The sequence below is a fragment of the Tupaia chinensis genome, unplaced genomic scaffold (assembly GCF_000334495.1).
Source record: "Tupaia chinensis unplaced genomic scaffold, TupChi_1.0 Scaffold139431_1, whole genome shotgun sequence".
Taxonomy (NCBI): domain Eukaryota; kingdom Metazoa; phylum Chordata; class Mammalia; order Scandentia; family Tupaiidae; genus Tupaia; species Tupaia belangeri.
The window spans coordinates 372,011-385,207 of NW_006199316.1; the positions used below are offsets into that span (position 1 = coordinate 372,011).

At 53.3% G+C, this 13,197-nt stretch overlaps 1 protein-coding gene across 1 annotated transcript in view; it reads left to right on the forward strand.

The window, feature by feature from the left end:
* The window catches only part of DSCAML1 (DS cell adhesion molecule like 1), a 430,778-nt gene that overhangs the window by 278,991 nt on the left and 138,590 nt on the right, over positions 1–13,197 (forward strand). The window lies entirely within an intron of this gene.

The following is a 13,197-nucleotide window of genomic DNA, read 5'->3' on the forward strand; positions in this document are numbered from 1 at the left end:
TGTGTCCCATCTTCCTTCTCACTGCCCGACTCACCCCCACCAGCCCTCACCTCCCTCCACCTGAAAGCACTCCTCCCTTGACTTGGCCCTTGCCAGGCACTCCTCCGTAGACAGTCTCTCCTCTTCCCCAGCGAGGCATTCTCTGTCCCTTCCTCAGTCTAGGGACATTGGTCTGGGAGCTGCTCCTCCTTGTCCTGCCTCTCCAGAGAGCCCTGGACCCTGGTACCAGCAGGCACCGACAGCAGGTCCTGGGCTTGCCCACGTCTACAATAATGGCCCCTGCTTCTTCCATTGACTACAGCAGCCAGCCCTGCCCAGCAGCGGGGCCCTGGCCAAGTCTGACTGCCGCTGCCTTCTTTTCTGCCTCTCCCTCCTCCCCTCTGCCCCACCCACCGCCGCCAGCATTGCCCCAGCCCTGGCACCACTGGTCATTCCTGGCTGTGGGAGCTGACCTGTGCCTACAGGATAGCTGGCAGCACCCTCGGCCTTAACCCACTAGGTGCCATTGGCGACTTTACCCTCAGCCAGTCCTGACAGTCAAAAATGTCTCCACCATTGTCCCGTGTCCCCTGGGGGCAAAACCATCCCAGGTTGAGAGCCACCGCTCTTGATCTCGGCCCCTCACGCCCCATTCAGCTTTCTCCACCCCACTCAGCTTTCTCCACCCCACTTGACTTTCTCCACTCCACCCCCTCCCCTCTGCTGCCCCCCCTCGCTGCCACTCTCCTGGCCTCAGAGCAAAACCCCCAACACAGGCACACCCTCCCGACACTACCACCATGAACAGGGCTCGATGCAGCCCCAACCAGACAAAGTACCTTCTCTGGATAGAGCTGCCACCCAAGTCAGAAGCACTGAGGGTGGAGACAGAAATGCAAATTGCACTTGGTGAAATACTTTGCTAGCCAGGGGCCTCTCTCTTCTGCTCAGATAAAAGGCAGGGAGAGGTGCTGGGCCAGTGAGCTGCAGTACTGTTCCCTCCCTTGCCCCCTTGGCACTGACCCCTCTCTGTTTCTGTCAGGGACCCCAAGGGAGTGGGAAGTGAGGCTGGGGAACTTCCTCGCTCTGCAAAGTCACAGGGGCAGATGGAGAGTAGGCAGAATGCTCTTCTCTGGATGCCAGGGGCCCTGGGAAGTCTGTTCCAGGGAGCAGCCTGGGCTAGCATGAAGTGACTTCAGCCTAGTCCCAGGAGGTCACCTACTGTCTAGTTGGGACTGCCACTGCACCTGTTTCGAGTCCCTGAATGCTGCACCTCCCACCCGTGACATCCAACTCTCGCTAAGGTATCTAGGAGACATGTTAAACTCCTTCAGCATCACGTGAAGAGTTCTCAAGAAGTCCTCAGGTCTCTTAGAATGATCCTTCATCTGAGGTCGTCTAGGTTTCATCTTTGCTGGTCATGTCTGGACTTTCCTTTCCCTGCATCTGTCTCCAGGAGGGGACATTGGTCCCGTCTTCCTGGGGAGATGCCAACATGCCACCTCCTTACTAGCACCCGCTCCCCACCAGACCAATTTACTCTAACGAGATGGATTAGCGCTACAGCTAAGAAGACTAGGCATATGGGCTGTTAATCTCTGCACAGACAGGTAGCTTCACAAGACTGCCGACCCTTCCCGATGCATATGAAGTCCCAGTGGATGAGTTTCCTGCTTTCATTTTCTCCTCCTCCAGGCTCCTCCTGGCTTCCTGCTGCCAACCTCTCCCCATTCAAGCCCTCCCCCACATTCAACCAGAGAGCACTTTCTATGAATTGCGCTGGTACACAGGTTGAGTTGTTGGGTCTGTAGTGCTGACTCCATGCTCAGCACGACCTCCTCTCTCCTGTGCTGGATGCCCTATCCACAGGCTGAAGGGCAAGCTCCTCTCTTGGTTCACATCACTTTTCACATGCTGGCTCCATCAGATCCAAACGCGTGGCCCACCAAACCCCTGCTCTCCCCTGGCCCATCATGGCTGAATGCCTTTGTGTGTGGTGTCTCCTTTGTTTCTAACACTTCACCTGGCTCTCACACCAGAAGAGCAGATGCTCATGTGTGCTTCAGGATCTAGCCAGCCATGACTTCCTCTGTGTCACCTTTCCTGACTCTCAGAGTGGTCACTCTATCCTCTGGAGCCTGGAGCACCTTGGGCTGCTCCTCTTGGGAAATTTGTTTCTGTATCCACCTCCTCAAATTACGAACTCCCAAAAGGTCAGAGTGTACTTGCTGAGCTTCTGCCATGGGCTGACACACGGGCAGGCCCTACAGGTCTGGCTCTGGATGAAACTTGGCACTCAAGGAACTTGGTGTCTAGCAGAGAGATGGCATGAAAATAGCCAGTTTTGGGGCCAGCAGGTGGTTAAAACACTGGACTCCCACATGGTTGGCTGCCATTTGAGTCTCAGACCCAGCAGCTTGAAAATCACCCTGGCACGTGTGTGCATGTGCCCAAAGTCCCAAGAGGAGAATGGAAGAGAAAGGATTGCAGTGTGGCCATTTTCCCCAAAGAGTGATTTCTCACTTTCCCTCTCTGTGTGTCTCTCTCTCTTCAGCAAGCATATGTGCCCTATAGCAAAAACTTAAAGAGAAAAAGGAGGGAGGAGGGGGAGAGAAAGAAAGAAAAAAAAAAAAGAGAGAAATAAGAAAGATGATTAACAGTCCTAGAGAGGTGTGTGGGGGGGAGGGTGTCTAGGGGAGCCTAGACATGAGGTAACCCCCCAAACAGAGCAATGTCGGAGTCAGGCAGAAGGGGGCCATGGCAGCCACCGTGACACAGTGCTAGCACAACGCGGCACGATGCTGAAGCCCCGGGGGAGGATCCTATCCACGTCCCGAGGGCTCCCTGTCCGTGGCAGCTGTGCGCATGTGCATGCTTGTGATCCTGGGTGGATGGGCTAGGAGCAGATCGCAGCATGAGGACCTTCTGGCAGTGCGTCCTCTCTCTCACACAGCAACAGAAAAGACCCTGGATTTGAAACTATAGGTTCAAGCCCAGGCTTGCCACTTCCTGCCTTCTCACCTCCAGAGGGACCCGATTCCACCTGTGGCCTCCACTTCAAAATGGTGATAACAGTCACCTCCCTTTATGTAAATGGTTCACAGATTCCAAGGCCTCCTTGTATATTTCATCCTTTCTCATCCTCACAAGGGCCCTGTGAAGTAGATAGGGCAGGGTTTATTTAATCTCTAGTTTCAAGAAGAGGAAATGATCGTCCAGAGAGGTTAAGTCACTTGCTCAAAGATGCCAGAAAGCGCCCTCAGACTTCCTAGGCCATGTAATGCCCTCCCCGCCCATGTCAGGGGAGAGGGTGGATTGTATTCAATGAGGGCCTGCCTGGGCAGAAAATGCCTCACAGACAAATGGGTGTCATTCGTTCTTTCAGCCTCTGTGGAGATTGGGATGATCCCTTTTGATCCATGGGAGATGAGACAAGGTGGGGATTCGGTCAAAGGAGACCTGCATCTTCCTCCGGGACCTTTGGATTCAGACGTCTGTCAGGGCAGAAGGGGTGTTCCACTGGCCAGTGTTTCCAGCATCCCATAGGGAGGGAGCGCCCAGGGAGAGCTGCCATCTGAGGACAGCAGAGACAGACAGACAGCTGCCAGTCACATGACCACCTGGTTGTAACCTGCAGTGTCTATTACCAAGCTCCCGCCTCTGTCTTCCCTTCTCCAGGGCTACACCCCCCCCCCCTTCTCTGGATAGAGCTGCCACCCAAGTCAGAAGCACTGAGGGTGGAGACAGAAATGCAAATTGCACTTGGTGAAATACTTTGCTAGCCAGGGGCCTCTCTCTTCTGCTCAGATAAAAGGCAGGGAGAGGTGCTGGGCCAGTGAGCTGCAGTACTGTTCCCTCCCTTGCCCCCTTGGCACTGACCCCTCTCTGTTTCTGTCAGGGACCCCAAGGGAGTGGGAAGTGAGGCTGGGGAACTTCCTCGCTCTGCAAAGTCACAGGGGCAGATGGAGAGTAGGCAGAATGCTCTTCTCTGGATGCCAGGGGCCCTGGGAAGTCTGTTCCAGGGAGCAGCCTGGGCTAGCATGAAGTGACTTCAGCCTAGTCCCAGGAGGTCACCTACTGTCTAGTTGGGACTGCCACTGCACCTGTTTCGAGTCCCTGAATGCTGCACCTCCCACCCGTGACATCCAACTCTCGCTAAGGTATCTAGGAGACATGTTAAACTCCTTCAGCATCACGTGAAGAGTTCTCAAGAAGTCCTCAGGTCTCTTAGAATGATCCTTCATCTGAGGTCGTCTAGGTTTCATCTTTGCTGGTCATGTCTGGACTTTCCTTTCCCTGCATCTGTCTCCAGGAGGGGACATTGGTCCCGTCTTCCTGGGGAGATGCCAACATGCCACCTCCTTACTAGCACCCGCTCCCCACCAGACCAATTTACTCTAACGAGATGGATTAGCGCTACAGCTAAGAAGACTAGGCATATGGGCTGTTAATCTCTGCACAGACAGGTAGCTTCACAAGACTGCCGACCCTTCCCGATGCATATGAAGTCCCAGTGGATGAGTTTCCTGCTTTCATTTTCTCCTCCTCCAGGCTCCTCCTGGCTTCCTGCTGCCAACCTCTCCCCATTCAAGCCCTCCCCCACATTCAACCAGAGAGCACTTTCTATGAATTGCGCTGGTACACAGGTTGAGTTGTTGGGTCTGTAGTGCTGACTCCATGCTCAGCACGACCTCCTCTCTCCTGTGCTGGATGCCCTATCCACAGGCTGAAGGGCAAGCTCCTCTCTTGGTTCACATCACTTTTCACATGCTGGCTCCATCAGATCCAAACGCGTGGCCCACCAAACCCCTGCTCTCCCCTGGCCCATCATGGCTGAATGCCTTTGTGTGTGGTGTCTCCTTTGTTTCTAACACTTCACCTGGCTCTCACACCAGAAGAGCAGATGCTCATGTGTGCTTCAGGATCTAGCCAGCCATGACTTCCTCTGTGTCACCTTTCCTGACTCTCAGAGTGGTCACTCTATCCTCTGGAGCCTGGAGCACCTTGGGCTGCTCCTCTTGGGAAATTTGTTTCTGTATCCACCTCCTCAAATTACGAACTCCCAAAAGGTCAGAGTGTACTTGCTGAGCTTCTGCCATGGGCTGACACACGGGCAGGCCCTACAGGTCTGGCTCTGGATGAAACTTGGCACTCAAGGAACTTGGTGTCTAGCAGAGAGATGGCATGAAAATAGCCAGTTTTGGGGCCAGCAGGTGGTTAAAACACTGGACTCCCACATGGTTGGCTGCCATTTGAGTCTCAGACCCAGCAGCTTGAAAATCACCCTGGCACGTGTGTGCATGTGCCCAAAGTCCCAAGAGGAGAATGGAAGAGAAAGGATTGCAGTGTGGCCATTTTCCCCAAAGAGTGATTTCTCACTTTCCCTCTCTGTGTGTCTCTCTCTCTTCAGCAAGCATATGTGCCCTATAGCAAAAACTTAAAGAGAAAAAGGAGGGAGGAGGGGGAGAGAAAGAAAGAAAAAAAAAAAAGAGAGAAATAAGAAAGATGATTAACAGTCCTAGAGAGGTGTGTGGGGGGGAGGGTGTCTAGGGGAGCCTAGACATGAGGTAACCCCCCAAACAGAGCAATGTCGGAGTCAGGCAGAAGGGGGCCATGGCAGCCACCGTGACACAGTGCTAGCACAACGCGGCACGATGCTGAAGCCCCGTGGGAGGATCCTATCCACGTCCCGAGGGCTCCCTGTCCGTGGCAGCTGTGCGCATGTGCATGCTTGTGATCCTGGGTGGATGGGCTAGGAGCAGATCGCAGCATGAGGACCTTCTGGCAGTGCGTCCTCTCTCTCACACAGCAACAGAAAAGACCCTGGATTTGAAACTATAGGTTCAAGCCCAGGCTTGCCACTTCCTGCCTTCTCACCTCCAGAGGGACCCGATTCCACCTGTGGCCTCCACTTCAAAATGGTGATAACAGTCACCTCCCTTTATGTAAATGGTTCACAGATTCCAAGGCCTCCTTGTATATTTCATCCTTTCTCATCCTCACAAGGGCCCTGTGAAGTAGATAGGGCAGGGTTTATTTAATCTCTAGTTTCAAGAAGAGGAAATGATCGTCCAGAGAGGTTAAGTCACTTGCTCAAAGATGCCAGAAAGCGCCCTCAGACTTCCTAGGCCATGTAATGCCCTCCCCGCCCATGTCAGGGGAGAGGGTGGATTGTATTCAATGAGGGCCTGCCTGGGCAGAAAATGCCTCACAGACAAATGGGTGTCATTCGTTCTTTCAGCCTCTGTGGAGATTGGGATGATCCCTTTTGATCCATGGGAGATGAGACAAGGTGGGGATTCGGTCAAAGGAGACCTGCATCTTCCTCCGGGACCTTTGGATTCAGACGTCTGTCAGGGCAGAAGGGGTGTTCCACTGGCCAGTGTTTCCAGCATCCCATAGGGAGGGAGCGCCCAGGGAGAGCTGCCATCTGAGGACAGCAGAGACAGACAGACAGCTGCCAGTCACATAACCACCTACTTTCAAAAGCATAATGAGTTTGATAAGAAATTGTCTCGTTAACCGGATTAGCCACGGCAATCTCCGGTCCCCTCCCAGTCATTCTGTAATACTCCTCATCTCATGTCCTGTAATTTTCTGCTGGTATCAGAGACTCTGGACCACCTCGGGGTTATTAATTCTGCCTTGTTCTTTGATCGTGTGACTGCTGATAGGCTAGAATGTCCCCCCACCTCTGGGCCACCAAGGCCCTGTGGGCAAATTACACAGGCCCTCACAAACTCGCTCCCCCAGAGTTAGCTGCCTTTGAATTTCTGCTGCCATCTAGTCTCTCCTTTCCTATCTGAGAGTGGCAACTCCCCCTGACTTACAGTCCAAGGAGTAGATCTACATAGGTGGGGGTTAGGTGGCAGAAGAATGGCAAATTAATGCCCTCCAATCCATTCTTCTCCTGCCTTTCCTGCCCTGCCCCCCTCTCCCAGTGTCTCTCTGAAGCTCTAGGTTGGGAACAGATGGGAGACTTTAGCACAGGGGGTGAGACACCTGAGTTTTAAACTGGGTTTGACAACTTGGCCTATGTTTCTTGGCCTCAGTGTCCTCATCTGTACACTGACCATAATTATACGCATGTGCACGCATGCCCAGGATCCCAAGAGGAGAATAGAGGAGAAGAGATTGTGGCGTGGCCATTCCCCCTGGGGAGTGATTTCTCATTTTCTATCTCTCTATATATATATCTTTCTGGAGAGTGCACGCACCCTACAGCAAAAACCTCTCAAAAAAAAAAAAAGATTCATACACTCCATTCATTCATTCATTTGACGAATATTTTGGGAACACTGTGACTTCAACTGCACCCAGAGCAGTGGGGGAAGACAGGCCCCGCTCACGGAGGCCCCAGCCTCCTTCACCAGCATGCACTGGGCCTTTACCAAGTGCCAGACTTGGGCTGTGCTAAGGACTTTGAGGCAGAGGTGGACCAATCTGCCAGCTGCTCTCTGCCTCTGGAGGCTCCAATCCTCCACGTGGGGCTGTTCTCTGCAGGATGCGGACACTAGAAGCCTCTAAAGTAGGCAGGCCTCAAGGTGGTGGATCAGAGAACAAATCTAGGGAAGACAAAAGGATGGCCTCCGCGGCCACCCCAATGCCCTGGAAGCCACACAGGATCAGACATCAGAGGGCTTCGAGAGGCCACAGTGCCATGTTCCCTTTAGCCAGTCTACTTTGGAGACACCCTGTAAGGCTAACTTCCCTGTCTACAAGTACCCAGCTGTCACCAAACATAGACACCAAAGGAAGGAAAGGGAGCAGACAGAAACGAGCCCCCGGGATGCGCACTCTGCAGCAGCCCATTGGCTCCCAGGAAGCCGCAAGGGGCATGAGGAGCTCCACTTCACAGACAGGCTGACCGAGGCTCAAATTTCCTCTCAGGGACTTGCCCCCAGGTCACACATCTGCAGAGTTGTAGAGCCCTCTTCCGGATTCAGAGCCAGAGCCAGATCCGATACTCCACTTGCCCTGTGATCTGACCAGGACTAACAGAGCAGGTGGAAGCTCCCAGCCCTGGCCCAGGTGTGATTGGGGGTTCAGAAAGGTGATGTGTGTGGTCTTTAGGAAACCTGCATTCTATCTGAGAATATGGGAATGACCCACACGGAGCAAATACGAACCGCTCTGCCAGGTCCCAGAGCAGCTGACAGTGGAAGCCATGAACTGCTCTCCACTGGAGCGCAGGGCAAGGGGTGCCCCTCGGGGGAGGCCCTGGTGAGTGTACTCTCAGCAGTGCAGTGTACTGGGAAGCACTCAGCAAAAGCCTAGGCTCGCCTTCAGACCCCTCGCTTCATGCTTTGGGGCAAGTTGCTTTGACCTCCGTGATTCTGTTTCCTGGTCTGTTAGGGGGAAGGAAAAGCCCCTCTACCTCAAGAAGGCTGAGGCCAGAACTGATGTTGGGGAGATGCTGGCACAGAGCTCAACCCTCCCACTGAGCCAGGGACTGCAGCTCCAGAAGTGACCTGGTCCTCAAGGGCTAGCACCTGGTGGCCACACCAAGCCCTCAGTTCACACCTTATCCCAGCAGTGGCAAGTGAGCGGTGGAGGACACAGACGGGGAGCTATATGGGCTGAGGCTGTGAGCTGCTCAGAGATATGGATCAGAGGGCGTGGGGAGGGCATGGGAAGAGTGTCCCAAACAGGAATAAGGCTGGGCAAAGAGGAGAGCACTGGACTCTGCAGAGGACCAGGAGGGCCAGTGCGGCTGGAGCTCGGGGTGAAGGCCACAGGCGGCAAGGATGGACGGAGCCTTATGGCTGCCTGGTTAAGGATTTTTTGGTGTTTAGCGTAAGAAAAACTGAAAGCTATGGGAGGATTTAGATCCATCTTAAAAGGGTCTGGCTAGGGGACCAGCAGAATGCATAATGGTTATGTCACTGGACTCCCACGTAGTTGGACGCAATTCAAGACCTGGACCCAGCGACTTGCGGAAAATGAATGAGATGACTCGGCTAGTAGGTGCAGTCACGTATTAGGCCCTCTGTGGAGGCCAGGGGTCCACAGAGCTCAGTGTGGGAGGAGAGTCTAGCAGGGAGTAAGGGCTCCGTCGGGGAGGGCTTCAGAGCCAGAATTCATCCCCTCCTTGTCTTGAACGTAGGAGCACGGTCACCCAGAGTACAAGAAACCTACTGCTCAATGGCTGTGTACAGGTCTAGGGTGGTTGTTCAGGGAGGGATTGGAAGGACGGGGCCTCACCTTGAGGTGAACTCTGGGTCATCAGTCACCATTTGCCTTCCTGAAGGCCAGGGACACAATGGTCCCCATCCCTGCCAGCTGCCCGGTTATTGGGGTTCTATCAAAGCAAAGCAGCTTCTCCAAATTGTAATAATAGTGATTCTATTACGCCGTGAGCATCTGACACTTGGAGCGAGGAGCTAGAAGCCCCCTGGCGGGTAACATAAAAGTGGGGGTGGGGGCTCAGGAGAGGGCTGGAGGCTGTCGCCCCCGGCTGGGCTTTGCCATGTGCAGACGAGGACTGGGAATAAAGAGGCTTATTTCAGCACCCTGTTATTACAGCATCTTGTTTTCATAGTTTGTTCAACAAACCTCTCTCCCTCTCCCCCAACCTCGCCTCCCGTTTTTTCATCTTCCTCTCTCAGCAAATCCATTTAAATGCAATTCTATTCTTAAAGCGCCCCTCTCATGCATGTCTAATGAATGTCAGGGAAATGCTATTACAATGGGGCTGAGGAGGGTCCAATCGGCAGTGTGTGTACAAGTCATTTGAAAGGAAGCCTGGGAGCGCTCCAGTTTTATTACAGCATAATTAGAAATAAAATCTTGTTGCAATAGGAGAATGAGAGATGTGTGTTAATCCCAGGGTAGAGAAAGATAGAGCCATGTTTGGAGAAAAGGACTCAGGGAGAGAGAGAAAACTAGCCCCTGCATCCCCACCCCTCCCGCGGTCCTATTGGTTCTCCTCCATCCTCATACCCCCTGGCACCCCAGAGAAGGTACTGGAGTTTCTCTGGATCTCATCTGCCATGGCTTCAGGGGAACAGACCCTGGTCTCTTCCAGTGAGCCCACCCACCTACAAGTGCAGTCCGCAGACAACATGGAGGAGGTGGGGATGTTTGCCAAGCCCTGGACTTGGAGACAGAGACCGGGTCTAGTTCTAGGTCCCCACATACATTCATTCATTCATGCATGCATTCACAAAGTCAAGAAATACGACTGCACATGTAACTCACTGAATTCTAACAGGAGGGACCAGCAGATGGCATAATGGTTACATCGCTGGACTCCCACAGACTCCACCACGGTTCGAGTCCCAGACCAGCGGCTTAAAACTCACACCAGGTGCATGTGCGTGTGTGCCCAAGATCCTGAGAAGAGAATGGAGGAGAAGGGATTGCAGCATGGCCATCTTCCCCCGCCCCGGGGGTGACTTCTCACTTTCTGTCTCTGTCTTTCTCTATCTCTCCAGCTAGCACACGTGCCCTATAGCAAAACTCTAAATTAGTAAATAAATAAAGCGCTAACAGGAAAAGGGTTCAGAGAGGGTCGATGGCTCCCAGCATCATCTAGTTAGAAAGGAGAGCAGAGTTCCAACCCAAGGCCTCTGACTGGAGCCGGGCTCCCTCCATTCCACAGACTTTCTATGATTGCCTGAGTCCTTCAGACCCCCACGAATGGTGGGACCTGACTAATCCCTCTCTCTAGGCAGACTTGAGGTGGTGACAGCTAAGCCCCAACAGGATAGAGAATCAAACTAGGAGTCTGAAATTTGTGGAACAGGAGGTGCAAGGGGCTGTTATATCATATCCATGTAGAAGATGACTCTGGCCCAGGGGTTTTCAGCATCCCCTAGGGTCTCTGCTATGGGGTTAAAAGGGGAAGAGACCTCCACCCCTGCCCAGCCAAGTATTGAATGATCATAGAGCTGCAAAGAAAGTCAGGCTTGGGAGGTACCTTCGAGATCATATGGTTCTGGGACCAGCAAATGGCTTAGAAGTTAAGGTGCTGGACTCCCATGTGGCTGACTGTGCAGTTCCAGTCCTGGACCCTGCAGCTTGAAACTCATACCGGGCACATGTGCATGTGTGCCAAAAATCCTGAGAAGAGAATGGAGGTGAAGGAATTACATACAGTGTGGCCATCCCCCCGGGGGGTGATTTCTCACTTTCTTTCTCTCTCTGTTTCTCTCTGGAGAGCACAAGTGCCCTACAACAAAAAAAATCTCTCTAGAAAATAAAAATCAAGTGGTTCAATTCCCTTGTTTATTATTTAGAGAAATTGAGGCCTAGAGGGCTGGGGACACTCACCAAGAGTCACACGGCAAATTAGAAGCCAGATGTCTCGTGTCCCAGCCCGACGCACTCAGTTCCACATGCCTCCCTCTGCACACATGTTTCCAGAGGAGAGACCCCAGAAATGACATTCTCAGCCATCGCTCTGCCAAACAGCCTCACCCCTTCTTAGAAGTCCTGGGTTGGGCAGGCATGAGAGGCCGTTTTAATGCAGTAGGTTTGGGAGCAGATAAGCTCTGGAGCTAACCCTGGCCCAAGGGCTCAATTCGGCCTAGGACAAGGCAGCTCCTGGGGCCTGCAATGGCACCTCCCCACCCCCCACCTTACAGGAGAGGGAGTCCTAGTCATTCTGGGACTTTAGGTCAGTATCAGCAATGTTCCATGACCCTGCCTTCTCTCTGTGACCGCCCACCCCGCGTCTACAGAGGGAGCAGTGCAGGAGGAGGGGACTAGGCCTGCCCCCAGGTCTCTTGAGAACATGTGGAAGTACACAGGGCCACCCATGTGTGGCACGCCAAGCCCTGACCTGGCCTGGTGTCATGCTCAGAAGGTAGAGGTGAAACCTCCGTGAGTCCTGTGCCAGAAAGCCGGTGGATAAACCCACTGCTGCCCACACAGAGGTCCTTTAGTGATAAAGCCCTCCTCTAGCTCATCTTCCACTCTAGCTCTGGCTTCGGCACTGAGGGCTGAGGAGCAGGCCACACTTTCTGGCCTTGCATGCCCCGTGCAAGCTTGCAAAGTGGGGCTCCCACCTCCCACCTGCCAACCTTCTCCTGACCCAGGTCCATCCAGTTCCCTGAGGGAAGAGCAATGAACCAGGATGCGGAGGCCCTCTCTTGGCATCTACACTCTGACCAGACCAGTTGTGTGTCTCCACGTGCCTCAGTTTCCCCCAGTGGAATTTGAGGAGAATAAGATTTGAGTCCCTGATTGAGAGTGGAGACGAGGCCCTGCCTGTACTAAAAGGATCATTCCCAGGGTCCCCACGGGATGCCTTGAGCATCCCCCCACCTCCTCAGCCCCTGACTCCTGATGCCACTGAAGGGTTTCACCCCAGCAAGAAGACTTGCTGTGTGTGACGAGCTAAGCATCTTTTTACACACACACACACACACACACACACACACACTCCATGCACCTTCAAGGAGCAGTTGTAGGGCCACATTCCAGAATGTTAGTGACAGAAGGGACCTCGAGGGACTGTATGCTGGAAGAGACGTGTGCCCGGGCTCCTGTCCACGATGCTGCAGACTGAGTGGCCTAAGCACCTCTGTTTCTCCCAGACCTGGAGGTTAGAAACCCAAGGTCAAGGTGCTGGCAGGGTGGGTCTCTCCTGAGGCCGCTCTCCTTGGCTTGCAGATGGCCGCATATCTGTACCTTCGCATGGCCTTTTCTCAGCGTGGGGACCTCACTGGCATCTCTCCTCTTCTTGTAAGGACATCGGCCCTATCAGACCAGTGCCTCACCCTTGACCTCATCCAACCTCAATTACTCCTTGAAAAATTTTGTTTCCAAACACAGACTCACCGGGCATTAGGGTCTTAACATACACATTTTGGGGCTAGTAGGTGGCATGGTGGTTAAGGCACTGGACTCCCTCTTGGCCGACCATGGTTCGAGTCCCTTGTTTTTATCTAGTGAGTACAGGTGTCCTATAGCAAATTAAAAACTAAGAATAATGATAAATAAAATTTAAAATACATTTATATACAAATTTTGAGAGGGACACAATTCCATTCATAACAAGGAGGCTGGGACTCACAGTCAGCCAGGCCAGAGCTGGCCCTAAGAATGTCACATCCCATGGGATCAGGTTGCAGATGTCGATGTCTCTCCAGAGCATTGGATCCAGGGTTTGCAGTCCTCGGAGTCCGCAGTCCAGAGGCAGGATGGGAGGAAGAATGTGCCTTGGTTTCCCTCAGGTTGCTCAAACCAGGCTAGCCAGTATTCCCTGCGCCC